Genomic DNA, 16390 nt, shown 5'->3' with positions numbered 1-16390 from the left:
AGTGGAAATGGACCTAAAAATAACAGGACAAATATGTGTGGAGGTCTGTGTGCACACAGATAACAACTCAGGTAATGTGTTCCATGAGGGTCAGTAAATACTACACCGTTAGCTCTGGGCAGGATATCCCACAGGGGGAACGTAAGGAGGGGGTAATGAAATTTGTGTGTACGTCTGTGTGTGTGTGTCTGCTGCTGATAAAGACGTTCTGCACAATAACCAGAAGCCCCTCCTTCTGCACTCTCAGTAATGGAAAAATTATGTTGGAATTCCAGACTGCAAGCAAGTATGTGCACTTTGACCCCGATCTCTCTATTTCTTAAATTCGTTCATCTAAAAATAGGCAAACCTGGAAATAATCAGGCTTTCTCATGTCTCCAAAGGAGCAGGGATTCAGCCATGTAATGATGTATTGAGACGCGCTCGACATCAAGTTTTATCTCCAGCCCCGCTCAGGAATCAGTCATGTAGACCTGATGTATGAATCCCAGGAGAGCCGGCTGTGTTAGCATGGGAATTTAGCATGAGAAAACTGTTTCATTAGTGGGAGGGAGGTCTGTGTGCACTTTTATGCTACAGAGCGAAAAGGGCGGGTGTGTGTGTGTGTGTGTGTGTGTGTGTGTGTGTGTGTGTGTGTGTGTAGATGAAGGTTTATCTCTGAGTCATTCCAGGGACATTCACTACATATTTCCATATGATTTGAATAAAATGTTTGCCTCAGATTGCTTGAACAAAAACTCCTGTATGTTTCTTTTAGTGAACCATAATTTGCATTACCTCAGGATTACCCAGTTGAAAGTTTTTTATGATTTTATTTACTGACAGAAGTTAAGCCATCATTGCTATGGCTAAGTGTGTGGACAGTGAAACCTCCTGTGCACATGGCTGGCCTTTCCATTGAAGTAGCAAACATGTGTCCACCAAGATAAGGGGCGATTTGTTAGATATGGCAAGAATTTTAGTTTAAAACTTTGAAACATAAATCATTGTGAAGAAATAACAGTGTTGACGTTAAGTCAAAGATGCCTATGTGTTGTGTTGCAGAGATCTTTACTTAAGTTAGCACGCTAACCAGCTAGCCACAGCCCATCCTGTCCCGTGATACCAATTTGTACAGCAAGAGACGATGGTCTGATACCTCCCTTAGTTTCAGCTCAGTCTAATAAGTATTCAAATAGGAACAGAGATCTTCTTACACCGTCTGAATACAAGTTTCTCTCCAAGACGACTTTCATTTCCTAGTTTCCTAGTTAATCATAGATTCACGCTTCATTCAAACTCGACTTACCAAAACAGTCTCGGTTTGTCTTTCCACAATCGTCTCTGGTTTGGGCGAAATAAAGTAAGGTGTGAAAAAATGTCAGCTGTATGCTCCGTTTCCACCTGCTGCTGATGCCTGTCTCTTTCTTGCTCCTCCGTCACTTCATCAGAGATTCTTGATTTGAAAATGTGCAGACTAATTCGTAAGAATTTTTCAACTTATTAAAATTTCAATCTAATTTTTTTCTTGAATTCTTTGTCAGACACATACATATATCATATCTTGAGGTTTTTTTTAATGATATAAGCAATTCTGTCAATCAGTAACATCATTTCCACAGCAGAAACAACTGTGGAAGCATGGTGAGTTTCACTGCTGTATCTTCACTGTGTGTATTAAGATGTGAACATACAGTTTCCCTCTATTTGTGGCTACTCAGTGGCAGTGGAAACTAGCTTTAAACCCAAAATTGACATAGAATCACCTTTTAAGTTGATATGGTGAACACTTGTTTGTTCTCACATCCAGCAGTTACAGAGCAACATTTATTCAGGGTCGTGCCTCTGTCCATGTGGTAAATTAAAATTTCACTCTCTTTTAACACAGTTTTTGTTCTCTACAAACTCCTGAGAGAAATATCTGGCTCTCTAGCTGCCAAATGTTCCAATATGTTTACCAGCTAGTTGCTAACTTTGTCTGCCTGGGTTTAAAACCAGCTGCCTGCTGTGAGTGAACAAAAACAGTACAGTTTTGGGAAGCTCAACATGAGCTGAAGCTCCCTATAAAGCTCTGTAGAGCTGAAAGGAGCCGCCGATTCTGCTTGTAATTCGTTGTGCGTTCATTACGCCGAGCGACCCCTTTACATTGTCGCATTGCTTTCACATAGTCAATAATCAGCTTGTTGACAAAAGCATATTAACTCAAGGTCAGCAGTACTTACAGACTTTTTCAGGCCGTACCAGGTTGAGTCTATATCTGTTTGCTCAGTTGAAAATCGCCCAGTTGTCATGTGACCGTGTATAGAACATCAATCTGCCTAAAGTAACTTTGTAAATGATGTTTACATAGTTTTATTCTATTTTAAGTTACTTTTGTTTCATCCGTCCATGAAGCTTATCCAAGTATGTAATCTAGTTGAATCATACAACCACATATTACCAAATGCACTATGGATTATTATGTGAATGGGGATGCTGGTTTCAGCACTGCATACTGTTGATCCAAAAATTACTGTAGTAAGTAAGTTTTTCATGAATAACTCGTTTTAAAAGACAGGGAATAAAGTATGTATCTTGTTGTTGATTCCCCAATCGTTAAAGGAAAAAGTAAATGTACCGAAAAACTGTATGGGGGAAATATATTGTCCTTCACACAAAAACCCCTGGCATGAAACGTGGACATGGAGGGCCATGAAAAACTGGGGGCTTCGGTTAACCCATGCAGTTGTATTATTTCAGTTAGGTCAGTTCACAAAGTTAGCCTTTTCTGCCTGGACTGTACCCTTAAATCTCTGGCATATTTCTCCACCTCTCTCTCTTGGCCAAGTGTCTCCCGCTGCGAGGAAGCCTATTTTGGAGCTCCCACTGGGTGCTTTATAATATCGCCCCATACTAATTTATCCTCCCTTACCAATTAATTTGGAGCATGTTAATCTACTGGGACAAAGGTCAGTTATTTTCTGAAAGAGGCTGCTGATGGCCTAAATCAGTTTTAGTTCAAGGGGGAATGACGGGTAAGACTGTCCCTGCTTCAACTCATCACTCAGACTATTTTAAGACCAATCAGGTAACTTTGATATTCTATGGAAGCCCATTAATTCAAACCGAAGAGAATATTTAAAGCCAAGTTCTGTACAACAAGATTTTGAGCTTTGGAAACAGGTTAATCATGCTTTTTTCTTGAAAACAGCTGCCTGCTGGTGAAAATGATGAGAATGAAGTAACCATAAAGTCACAAAAATATTGATTATCCCAGCTTTAGAGTTTCACTAATCAATGCTTTTGCATTGACATGAATATATTGTTGCATTAACATGGAAAATAATTAAGTGCAATGTGAAACGGTTCACTAATAGTGACAAACTGACCCCACAATTCCCGTCAACTCTATGCTTTATAGCCTTTCAGTTCATTGTTTTGATTTTTTCCTGCAGCTTTATCATGGCTCTCACCAACCTCACTGCTAGCGACAGCAGGCAGCTGACAAAGTTAGCCACCAGCTTGTGAACAAAGTGAATCATTTAGCAGCTGAAGAGAAAGATGTTTCCTTAAGGAGTGAGTGGAGACCAAAATAAAGCTAAAGCGCAGCTGTTGTGGCCACATCTTTACAGAGACCTGTCTCCACCACAAAGTCTCGGATCGAGCTATTGCACTTGACAGAGTGCAGGACTACAGCAGGACGAGCAGAGGTGGACTCTGTGTTTACCTCAATGATGCTTGGTGCTCAAATGCAGTCAAAGTGGATGGACGATGCAGACTTTATTATCATTGCTATCTTTTTGCTGCTGTTTACATTCACCCTGATGCAATTTCAAAAAAGGCACTGTGTGTGTTTATGTTTAACGTGTTTATGTGGCCTATTTTACAAAACTGTATATATGTTCTATGTTTGTGTAGCATGAAGGAGTTTTACGGACTTTCATATTGTTATGCAACTCAGCTTCTCGAACCTCGAAATGAACACTAATGTTGCTCCGTGTTTGCCGGATGTGTGAATAGCCAGTTGTTTGCTAACAGATTGTCAATATTATGTTAACAGCTATTCCACAAGTAGCCAAACACATCCAACACAAAAAGCAATGAATTCATCTTTTATCATTTGTAAAATATGTCCAGAAATCAGAGGTAGCCCGAAAGTTTAGAAGGCAGCATATCACCAGAGTAACGGACAACTGCTTTTCTTTGCTAGCTGCCCTGGCCTATAACTAGCTAGCATTAGCTATTTAGCTCAGTTAGCCAGGCTGTTACAGTAAGTGGCCTTAATGGCTGACTAGTGCTTGCCTTGACCACAAACTCAGATTACACTCACATACACTTACATATGTCACAGCTGAAACTATGGGGGCTACACTATCAGACTATCACTTCGTAAAGTACATTTTTGTATTACGAGTCAGTCGGGTCGGGGCTAGCTGGTTAGCATACTGACTTCAGTAGACGTCTCTGTAACATACCTGTCATAGACGTCTTTGGCATAACTTTGACACTGTAGGCCGTTCACTTTCTGTTAAACATATGTTGACTTATTTTTGGAATGTTTGAAGCATGTACATGAAGTATGTCCTCTGTGTGGATACAGTATTTACTAGTTTCTCTGATGCTTTACTCAATCTTGTCTTGCATGATCCTTTTGGGTTCATTTATTAAGTTGTTGAACGCATAACTAAAGCTTATTTTACACCACTTGAACCTCTCCTCTTCTTTCCCCTTGATGCAACACACTGATATGTCATGTTAGACCAAAATCTGTCCATCCAAGGAAAATTATTTAACATAACAGGATGAATCTGTCCTTATTACTGACATCTAGAGGTGCCTTCTGAAGCAAACACAAAGCTCCATCTCATGTCTTACTTTAACTTAATAGCAAACCTTTGTGAGTGACGATATTTTGGTTACAAAGCAGCTTTTTCTGTCAAAGGGAGGCTTCTTTTTTTTTTTTTAAGTATCTAAACAGAGTGCGTCACAGGCCTGAAGCCATTAACGCAACTAAAAACAACAGCCATTTTAGCAACAGCAGCCAATCCACAACACTCAGGGCCGAGATCACCTCTCCCACTCATTCCTCCATTCATTCAAACCATAACTGGCAATAAGTCAAGCCAACGACCCCGTGATTCAGACTTCTTGTAATGAGAGGACTGTACTAAATATAAACCGGGGGGATTAGGCCCTTTTTTTGCCGCTTGTCAAACACAAAGCTCCTGAAGGTGCTGAAAACAGGCCTGTGTGTATCTAGGAAACGGCCGCTGCCAAAATGGGAAACAAACCGCGCTCTGTGCTGCTCTCCAGAGCCTTATGTAAATGTCCCGGCTGAGTGGGGCCTAATTGACATCAACTGGTGGCCCCGGCCAGACTGAAAATGATGAAATTGTTCCACCTTGTGACCAACATGTGTTTGCTTTCAAGATCATAACTGAGGCTCCTTGTCTGACCTGTTTGTATAGGTTTTGGCAGTCAAGCCACGTTGGAAAGTAAACTATTTACGAGAAATGAACATTTTTGTTGAGTAGAAACACACAAACTGGTTAAACAACACAACTAAATGAGACTGCTTCTCCTTATTGTGCAGGGAAGGAGTTGAGGAATCTATTGCATAAATACAATTCCCAGATACATGATGATAGAGGAAAGAAAAACATATACACAACTATAATAATGAAAAAAATGTAACACTTGCATTCTTGCTTTCTTCCAGGAGATGGCAGCAGAGATCAGTGCTGTTAAAACATGTTGCGACATTGATTGAATTAAAAAATCTGCCTCTTGCATACTGAAAGAGGATGTGGGAAAGTAAATGCATCAGTCTGTCCCTTATTATCTGCAGACAACGTGCTGCAGTGATTCCTGTAACAGAGGCATTTGACACCTGTAAGACCTGTTTCAGAACACGTCATATACTACTGCAGAGGATGTTTGCTCCTTACACTGTTGTCATTATATTTACAGAAAACCCATGGTAAGTTTTGTTTTCATGGATCTTGTTTTGTTTGCACGTTGGTTTATGAACTTACATGTGACTTGATGTGTTGATATTTATTTATTCTCGATGACACCATACTTGTCAAACACAGAGACCTGTAACTCACAAAACAAATAGAGCAGACATGGGCATGTAAAAGTAGCTAGGGCAAATTAAATGAAAACAAACCAATAGACAAAAAGGTTTGGGCGGTGGTGTCTGCTTCCACTCTCCCATACTTTTTATAATCTGTTTCCCAAAAGGTGAAACAGAAGAAAATTCCCAATCAAAAGAGGGGAACATATTGAGTAGAAAGTGTTTTCAGATATTTTTTTTAGCTCAACATGTTGTTAATATCATCTGTGTATAACTTATTAGGATGTTAAAATTGCTCACTGCATTTCCAACTGACCACCCAGCATCAGCCACTTTTCTATCATCATTAAAGGTCCTTTCCAACAAATCTACCATTTACCAGTCTTACAAATTACTGAGGCACTACTAGGCAAATAATAAGATAAGCATACGATATGCTACAAGTTTTTATATGTTAAACATAAGTTTTAGAAAGGGCAGTCCAGCACTGTCACAGTTGTATTATTGCATTATTGAACCAACAGGAGGGACTAGATCAGAAACGGAAACAACAGAAAGAACGTAAATGTTAAAAACAGATATAAACAGATAATAAAACCACTGCAGTTTACAAGATACCGGTCAAATCAGTAACATACTGTTTTTTATGCCTTTGTGCCGGTGATAGCTGTGACCATAGGCATTGTGTTTCAGGTTGTTCATCCATCCCAATCTCTTGGACGGGATATCTCAGGAATTCTGCTGACTTCAGGTTGAGCTGATTATGATCTGGTGGTCAGAAGTCAAAGGTCACTAAGACCTCACAAAACCTGTTGATCGCCACAAGAGTTCATACACTTTTTAATACAAATTTGAACACAAAACAAAATTCTTACAAGATAAATGATGAAGTGGTGACATTTTATGTCTAAAAGGTCAAAGGTCAACTTCACAGTGACATCATAATGTTCTTCAAAAAGACTTTTCTCTTTCTATTATTCAACGCCATAACTCAGCAAGAATAGGGAAGACTGTCACCATATTTAACATCTGGTCGGATGCTGAATCGTCGTCACTATTCTTGGGTGCCAACCTTAAAACTGTGCTGACTGTAGAGATCTTCTGTGCTGCTGGGTTGAACATGTGTGTGAAGCATCCACGTTTTACAATTTGTAGCTTATTTGCGGCAGCATCCATATTTGAATGATCATCTACTGTCATGGCTACACTTATGGGTTCTTTCAGTGTCAGCTTTATTGGGGAAGCATGTGATTGTTTTTGTTTTTGTATCTCTCAGTGAACTCACACACAGAAAGGCACGCAGCAGAAGTCCGCCACAAGCTTATTTGTTTTGCTGATATTGATCTTCAAGTGACTGTCATCACCATGTGATGAAGCTCTCTATCAGTCCTCTGTGCTCTGTAAAAATAGTCTCTAAATGAAGACGGCATGTTCTCACTGGAATCATACACGTCAATACAGTGACTTCCATTACACTTAATACTTTTTATTACATTTGTTCAAAGTTCACGACAAATATGAGTCTGGGCATACATGGATGTTAACTGCAATGTGACTGGTGGTTGAAGGCATACAACCTCCAAGTGGTAATCCAAGTTTCAAGGTTTTGAAACAAGGTTTTGAAACAGTATAAGAGGTGTTATCCCCATGATGAGCTGTCAACAAGGGAAAAAACAACTAAGCACTTTAAAAATCCTGAAAAATCGTGTTAAGTCTTGTACACACTGAGCCCTCCAAACACTTTTGTCTTTCACTTATTAAGTTGGCTGATCATATTAATGACCATTTAAGTGCTGTGCATGTGTTGCAGGCCCAATCCCAATGTACGCACGAACAAAGACTCTTTGAGGCGTGTTCCTGGTAAGTCTGCAGAAGTTTCGCAGACTTTGCCCAAGGGTTACCTTACCCACAGTTCATAGCGTTTTAGCGTTAAACACAGGGCTAGCATGGGTTACCAGGGGAAGCCCAAATACTATAAAAACAAATAAAGATAATCCAGATAATGGTGCTCTTAAAGATCCAGTGTGTAGGATTTCAGTGGCTTTAGGGGCAGAAATTGAATTTTCAAAATAATGTTTTCATTAGTGTATAATTACTTGAAACTAAGAAACTTTTTTTTTTCGTTTTTTTAAACCTTAGAATGAGCCTTTATGTCCACAGAGGGAGATGTCCACCATGTTGCACCACCATGTTTCTACAGTAGCCCAGAATGGACAAACCGAACACCAGCTCTAGAGAGGGCTTTTATTCTGTCTGTGAGGGTTCAGGGCTTCAGGCCTTAGAGGGGCATTGAGATTGGGCCTTCAAATCAAGTTATTACCACTTTTACACTCTGTCAGTTACCCCTGAAATACCACTGGGTGGCAGTGTTGGACTGATTTTGCCTTTATTCGGTGGACAATGAAGGACTTCTGGTTGCAATTGTGCAGACACTCTTCTAATCAAATGCTACAGTGCCAATTTGTTTGGATCATTAGTCATTCTAGCATTACCTGACTTTAAATCAACATAGATGCACCACTAAGTGACTGGTTACTGAAAATCATTCAATGGTCAGTTTAATAGTAATAATTCCCAACACCCCCTCAGAGTCTTCAGTGAATTTCCATTCAAGTGAACTTAAACAGCTTCTGAAGGACTACACTTTGGAGTTGCGGGTGGTGTCCAGGAGTTACTGTGGCGATGTGTGGCTAATGCCCACACAGACCATAAGCCCATTATCCAGTCCAGATGAGGGGGCACGATAACACCCTGAGTGACAGGTCTGTGGCAGCTGTGTGGTGAGGGAGGTCCCCCCCAACCCCACCCCTCGTTCCTGAGTGTCCGTTCACAGAGGGAGGCGTTTGTTACTGTGTGACAGCTGTCACGGCCCCCTCGCGCCCTCACCCCTTCCTCCAGCACCAGATTTCCACATCATTACCTCTCACCATAACCTGCTGTCCCCTGAAACCTGTCAATAAGAGGGGGAATCTCTGCATATAAAGAAGGACATTGGTGCTGTGATTAAAGTCAGTCAATGTATGAGTCATCAGTCATTCTCAGAAATAAATTGAACCCTTCAAATTAAAGCACAACGAAAATGGAACCGGCGTGACCCATAATGGGAGCCCAAAAAAAGTAAAACCTGCAAAAGTTCAAACCTTTTCCAACAGAAAATCTGAGTAACCAGATGTCACTCTGCACACAAGTCTGACTGACAGATGACATTTGGGAAGTGGAGTGCAAAAAAACGCGGTTGGATAAGCACTTAGCAGCAAATATGTGGCAAGAACAAAACATGGAGGTGTGCAGTAAAACGTTAAAATAAGTTCAGCTAGTTTTCAACACTTTCCTGCTGTGTTTTTAAAAAATGAAAACATACAATGAATTTTAGAGCCTCTGGAAAACACATAACCAGATGAAAACTAAAAATGCCCTTAAGCTCATACTCGATGTATTTCCCTGCAGGATGGGTCATTTCAACATCACTGCTTACTGTACTGCCGTTGCGTCCTGTTTTTCATCAAACTCACTCTTCCTCCTGTAGTTTAAATTCTGTATGGAGCGACATCCTTGTGTTATAAAGTGGATCTCTTGAGTGTTTTGTACGAGAAGGAGCCGCTTGTCCTACTTTTTTCTTTTTATCAGCTCAGTGTGAAATCTGACTTTTGTGTGAAAATGGAGCAAAAAAAAAAATGTTTTTGCTGATCTGATAGAAGGAAACATGCTAGCATCAACATACTTTACATACATTATGATAATAAATGCCACCAAATGTGCTGTTAATGTATGTAAAGTAATGTAGCTACAGGTAGGTGCTATTATTCTCTTTTCAGCCCTGTTTTTAGCCAATAGTTGTTTACAATTTGGTACACTGGCACCGTACGCTGAGCTACAGTAGTTTCTGTTTGCTGTGTACCCGTACATGTACAGACAGTCACTGGTTAACTTCTCTACTGAAGAAAATGTAAAAACCTGATTATCAGGCAAGGGCTGGGGCGTCTTTTTTATAATTCCTAATCAGATTTATGGACTTTATTTGGCACTGCATATCAGAGTTAATGATATCCTCTGAAGGTGTAAATCACACTGGATTATATCAATACATTTTATGTGCGTGTGTTAAGATTTCAGTTATGACTACAAGAAGAAGTCTGCAGTATCATGTAGCATTTTTAAACCTCACACAGAGGTTTTTGGCTCTCTTTGTGCCAATCTAGATGTCGAGATGTTGACATGTCACTGGATATCATAGTGGCAACTTAGCCCAGGGCTAAAAGTGTTCTCAGACCCTCCCTAGCCCCAGGCTTAGAAAGCTTTCAAACTAGCACAATCCTGCCACAAACTCAGACTTTAGCCGATGGCTCAGCCAGTCCCACTCCGGAGTAGGATTGGTCCCGGGAGATTGTGGGGTTGAAAATCATCTATACATGGGGCTAAAGGGTGCCAGTGTGAAATGGGGCTAAAGTAAACAGCAGAGTAGTCAGGCGTCATCGAATAGTTGTCAAGATATTTCAGTCGGGGTCAAAGTGGTAGTGCAGCCAGTGTGGCTAACAACGAGAAATAAATAAATACAAGTTACATCAAATTATGTCATTTTTTCCCTTGTTTTTTTCTCTAATTCTACATTTTTTTTCTTGAAAAATACTGGATAAATACTGTTCGGACATAAACAAAGTAGATGCTTAATTTTAAGGGGCCACAAAAGTCCAGGAAAGTTTGAAACCACTACAGCAGGTTACGTTGTCTTGCCATGTCCCTTTTAGACAGTTGTACGTTTAAATATTAAACTTACAAAAGGGCATGGCCATCCTTATCTGAAGATGGTAAATGGATGAAATACTGACATTTGCAGAGGAGAAGATCACTGAGTTGGCGCCGAGGAAGCACAGATATAGGCGTGGGGGTTAAGCAGATAATTTCAAAGAGAGCAGATGTGGTTTTTATGACAGGATGAGTCACAGACAAAGCTGATAGACACATCAGTTCTTCTGCATACATACCGCATAGCAAGGCTTTATTTCATAACAGCTATTCAGGGTTGGACGATATTGGCTTTACTAAAAACCACATATCTTCCTGTTTTGTCATGCATCCTGAATGTGATGACTATGTCACAGCTGGATTTTGTAACACTGGAACCATTTTACTTAATAGGGACTGGCTCCGATGTCCAGATTAATTTAATGAAAACATTCCACAAGTGTCCGTGCTGCAATTGGTTTTCAATAACATACAAAGTTGCTCTGAAAATGGATTAATCTTTCATTTAAAAGAAGCCAGCAGTGAGACGGTTTTATAAGAGAAGAAATGTCTCCACCCAAGGTCGTAAATGCTGTGTGGATTTCTTTTCTGTCAATGTACAATAAATTTCTGATTGCCAAGACAAGGACTACGCCTGGCTGTGCTTTACCACTCTATCATGCAGAACAAACTAATACAGCACAGAACAGACTGTGATTCACATTATGAGTTCCTGAGTCAGCACCGCACAGAAGGTCATTTAATCAGATTTCAGACCTGAAAAACGTCTCTTCTCATCTATTTCAAGTGTAAGTTCAGCTATGTGTGCGGTATGAGAACCTTAGCTCCTTTAATCCACGGCTTCGTTCGAGGATCATTTAAGAAAGAGCGAGCACAACCCCACAATGAACTTTACTTCTTTATCCTCACACCTGAGCAGGTTCAACATTGACTTTATTAAAGAGGATCTGAAGGTATTTCAAAGTTGTGGGAGAGCGGCGGAAACAATCCTGACAGAGGAATCCAGCCAGTCTGTCAGATGAGTCACAGGTTGTGCTGCTAATTCAGGGAGGAGGTTAATCCAATGACGGTAATGACAGCCCTTCCTGTGTGTACCACCGTCCTGTTGATTCATGGCCTGCTTTCCACAAAGTCCCTGGCGCTGTCACCCTATACCACACACACCCACACACACACACACACACACACACACTCAGAGTGTGGTAGAGGTGTAAAAATGTACAGGGTTTCTGAATCACCGGTTACGATACCCCCCAAAAATGTGCCTACTGTGCTAACTAATTGCATCTACACTTGCATACGTAGTGTAGGAAACAAAAGTCAACTATGTAGCTTAGCTAACAGCCACATAAAAGCCTCATATCAAGCTCCTTAGCCTGCTAGCATTTGTCAAGGTTAAGCTGGTTGGTTAACATTTATTTCAATAAAACTTTAGATGAGCTCATGTTTATTTGAATACATTTTATCAATAGTGATTTTAAGGAAATATTTTACAACAGTAGCTCAGACCCAATATAATAAGATGGTTTAATTTGACAGCTTTATTAAAGTTAATATAAAACCAGATCTGCTCAAGTGAAAAAAGCAGTCGAACATAGTACTGGTTTCTGTCATCCATTCACCTTTTCCAGGAAAGCCGGCGTGGACAGCCACGGATGAGCTAACGTGCTCGTCAGTCAGTCCACTATTGTTCTACAAGAGGTGGATCACTTTCAGTTCAAAGAGCTGTTAGTCACAGTTTATGTGGTTTGTTCAGTTTTTTCCTAAACTAAGCAGTCACTTCAGTTGCATGCTGAATCTGGTGCCAGATCAAGATGATATGTATGTTCTGCTCAATACAGTAGGAGCCTTTACAAACACTGTATGTAAGGTCAACAACTCCAAAAGGCAACAGTATGATCGAATAGTCTGATTCTGATTTCTGCAGCTTCTGTGATCCTGCATTTGGCTTTTCAGTGAGGAAGTAAATCTATAATATCATGGCTAAGCAGGAAGAGCACCAGACTTTAAAGCTAATTTTACATAGTGGCCAAATTATGTTATTACATGGTCATGTGACGCACAAGGGCCCAAATAGACCTTTTCCCAGAAGATAACATTGTGAAAGAAGTGGCTGCAAAATGTTGGATGATTTTTTGTGTCACAACCTGGGAAAAATGACTCATTTCCCCTTTTAAAATTTGATCCATCTGGTGTGATAACATTTGGTAAACAGGAAGAGCAGCGCGAATAAAAAAAAAAGCAGCTTTCATAGGAATTAACAGGGCCCTGCCTACGACACTGTATCCAGTTTTCATCATGGTGATGAACTGAATTCTGATGCATTATGCTTTTTTTCCTGCTGTAATTATCTACTCTGACCTCAGGAAATCACCTCATTACATTACATTTTTATCTGAGCCCTTATGTCCCCACCACTTTTAAACACAAACCCTTGGAGACAACGGTGATTTAGTGCAGTCACTAACCATCAAAGATTCATTGTTAAAGATTTGTTCATACTGCCATGGCAAACCTGAAACCTAATGGCAACACTATGATGGAGGTTATGGATTTGTCACTGGGTTCACTGCCTCTTAGATCCCGCTTGCCAAAAAGTAGCCACCAGTTAGGGCATGATAAATGAGGCATGGCATAAAATAAGAACAAATCATGGTGCTGAAAGTAAGAATTATTCAAACTAGCTCACATGGAGTGTCACGCAGCTGAGGCTTGAGTTTTCGACACTTGTTCCTCTTGTCTTCATTTTTTCACCTTGCTCCCCCGTCCTTTAATCCCTGCATGACTCACCGAGCCGGCACGGAAGGTAGTCTGGCTCCGATTCTGTCCAAAAGGTTAGAGCATTGTGATTCAGACCCTGAAACACCATTACAAGCTTGTGATGTCTGATGCATATGGTGCGTGTGGGTGTGTGGGGGGACTGAATGTGTATTCACTTACACATTCTTCGTGGACTTGCATTGTGCGAGCAGCAGCCTGAGCACCAGGGGGCATTACGTTGAGATATTCTATTTCATCTCAGCTGTGGAGGGAAACATGGACCATAATTATTTCAGATCAGATATCACATTAAACACAGATTGTGCTAGATTTAATTAGGGGGTAATTAATTGCTGCTTTGATTAAGGGGGGGGGATCACAGATACAGACATTGTGGCTGATTCATTCAACTGAATGTGGGACAGTTGAAAAGCCTCACTGGATGGCTTTAGCAGAGATTCAGCTCTCTGTCAGAGAGAGCCATTGATTTCTTCCCTGCTGATACCTCGCACACTGTGGCGTGTGTGTGCGTTCGTGTGTGTCTCTCTGTGTGCACGTGTGTGTGAGTCACTCATCTCTGAGCTGGAGCTGGGAGCTGTCGATGAGATGAGTGGAAAACCTGTCAGAGAGTGAGGTGGCAGTTAGACACCACTATGGCCCGAGGGAATTGAGGGTGAGAAATGTGTTGCCTCTCTGCTGGATTTCAACGTCCTTCTTCAACTGGAATAAAGGGGACACTGAGTTAAAGGACGACCTGTTTATACACGGTTAAGCTAGCTTTTTGTTCCACTAGAATCCATTGCTGTATTTTACCGTAGAGTTTTTATTCCTGTCGTCTAAGAGCCAGAAACATGAGCTTTTCTGCCCATATTTTACAGTGGACATTCAAATTTAAGCACTATATCCTTTTAAGATAAAAACAATGAATTATTTTGTTAGCATTCAACTACTACAGATTCTTCAGCGCTGTAGCTGTTTAAAGCTCATTTAAAAACATTATTGTTTTATCAAAGATATCCAGTGTTGCTTGAAATATTATATGGCAAGTGTCATGCCACTTGTTATTCCAGTTTTGTAATGTAAAGGACCATATTTTAATATTTTGGTAGCATTTACTAACATTTTCTGGTAGATCCAGTTTTGGAATAAGAATGGATGTGCACTTATATCATTCTGGACAATAAAGTACATTGTAAAGGGACAATGTGTAAGATATGGCTGGATTTTAGATAAAAACTAATGTGAACAAACAGCAGTGTTGTTGTTATGTCAAAGATGACCATGTACTTTGTTGCAGAGATGTCTGCCCTGGCCCATCCTGACTCCTTATACCACTTTTTGCTGCAAGGAGTGATAGTTCACTACTTAGTGTAATAAATAAACAAAATAATCTCCCAAAATGTTAAGAAAGGAGATATTTTTACACCAATTTTCCTTACTAAAGAGAAAAATACAACTGCACACAAAGACAAGACAGGCTTAAATGCCTTGGTAACTCATTGTAAAATACACTTAATGGGAGGCTATGGTTGATTGATCCCAGTTGCCCTTTGTGACTTCCCCCCCGTCATCCAAGTTTGCAGGCATACTCCAGTCAACTTATAGCCTCTAGTTTTGGAGATACCTTTGAATTCTGGTAATTTCTTACAAATTATACCTTTAAACTGCAAGAGTGTTTTCACACTCTGTCCCTTTCAGCAGTCCAAACGATCTCCTTGTGAAGCAAACCACGCTTCAAATCACTGAGGTTTACCTGAGCATTGTGAACACAAAGTGCTCCAGGCTCACTTTGACCTTTTCCATTGTATTTTATTCACAACAGATGCTCAAATAAAACAAACACGGAACCATGGCCGCTGACACTGGTGAGGCATGTGGATGATGAGTAGTTTGTTCTGAGAAAGAAACCGCTGCGTTTCTCCAGATATAAAGCAAAGGTTTACCTCCGGTCTGAGCTCCAGAGGAACTAAAGTTCAACAGAAAGGGGACTGACGCCCTGTTTGAGCTGAAGTGAGCCAGAAAGAGAACTGAGCCCTCTTTCAAATGAACCAGTTTTGTACCTACACTCTTAATACAAAGCCAGGTTGTAACATGTATAGAATATGGCTCGACAGAGTCTGGAATAAGCAGGGGTTTCCGTGAAAAAGACGATATCTGTACAGCCCCACATGTTGCTCCAAAACCTTAAAGTACCTCTCAGCATTAATGGTGCCTTCACAGACGTGCACATCTTTATTTTCCTTTTAAACAGCCTCTCCAACTTCTTTGGAACAGGGGTTGTTAATAGCAAGTGGCTTGGAAGAGAATTTCAAGAATGATTCACAGTTATTTTTCTTTGCTGTAATATCATATCTGACCTTCATCCAAAGTGACTGCGAACATTTCCGAGAACGCACCAGAGGGAACTGAAACCTCAAAACGAACTTGATCTGACACCCCGAGGCACGAAGCAGCTATTATGGACAAAGATTACACTTGTTATCTCGCAAGTACACTTTGCCTTTTTTTGTTGCCTAAATTCATGTTGACGTTTCACCCGAGCGAGAACGACCTTGATGAGGCGGTGATAGCGGACCCCCTTTAAAAATGCCTGTGCATTTCACATGGAGAGGCAGAGATAATGACTGTGCAGCTATGGGTATGAATGCACACATTGGCATTTCCTCCCTCCGGGAACACTGCCCGCAATCAAGGCCTGAAACACTGACTCATCAAGGCACGTACTGTAGGGAGAGAGGATGGGTCGGAAAGACGGAGAGGAGAGAACCAGAGAGCCAGAACTTGTAAAACGTTCTGTGCATTCATCATTTCTTCACTCTGAGATGTTACCTTCATGAAAGCATGTCGAAG

At 40.7% G+C, this 16390-nt stretch overlaps 1 long non-coding RNA gene across 1 annotated transcript; it reads right to left on the bottom strand.

Moving 5' to 3' along the window:
- Positions 1–11665: 11665 nt before the first annotated feature.
- On the bottom strand, positions 11666–13792 carry LOC311270474. Its single transcript, XR_014624264.1, has 3 exons — positions 13721–13792; positions 13470–13603; positions 11666–11929 (listed from the first exon to the last, which is right to left on the bottom strand). It is a non-coding gene; the product is annotated as an uncharacterized lncRNA (long non-coding RNA).
- Positions 13793–16390: the final 2598 nt, after the last annotated feature.

The sequence above is a fragment of the Pagrus pagrus genome (genome assembly GCF_965226575.1).
Source record: "Pagrus pagrus genome assembly, chromosome: 15".
NCBI lineage: Eukaryota > Metazoa > Chordata > Actinopteri > Spariformes > Sparidae > Pagrus > Pagrus pagrus.
Note: the sequence above shows the minus strand (reverse complement) of the source record. Positions and strands in the feature narration are given on the sequence as shown.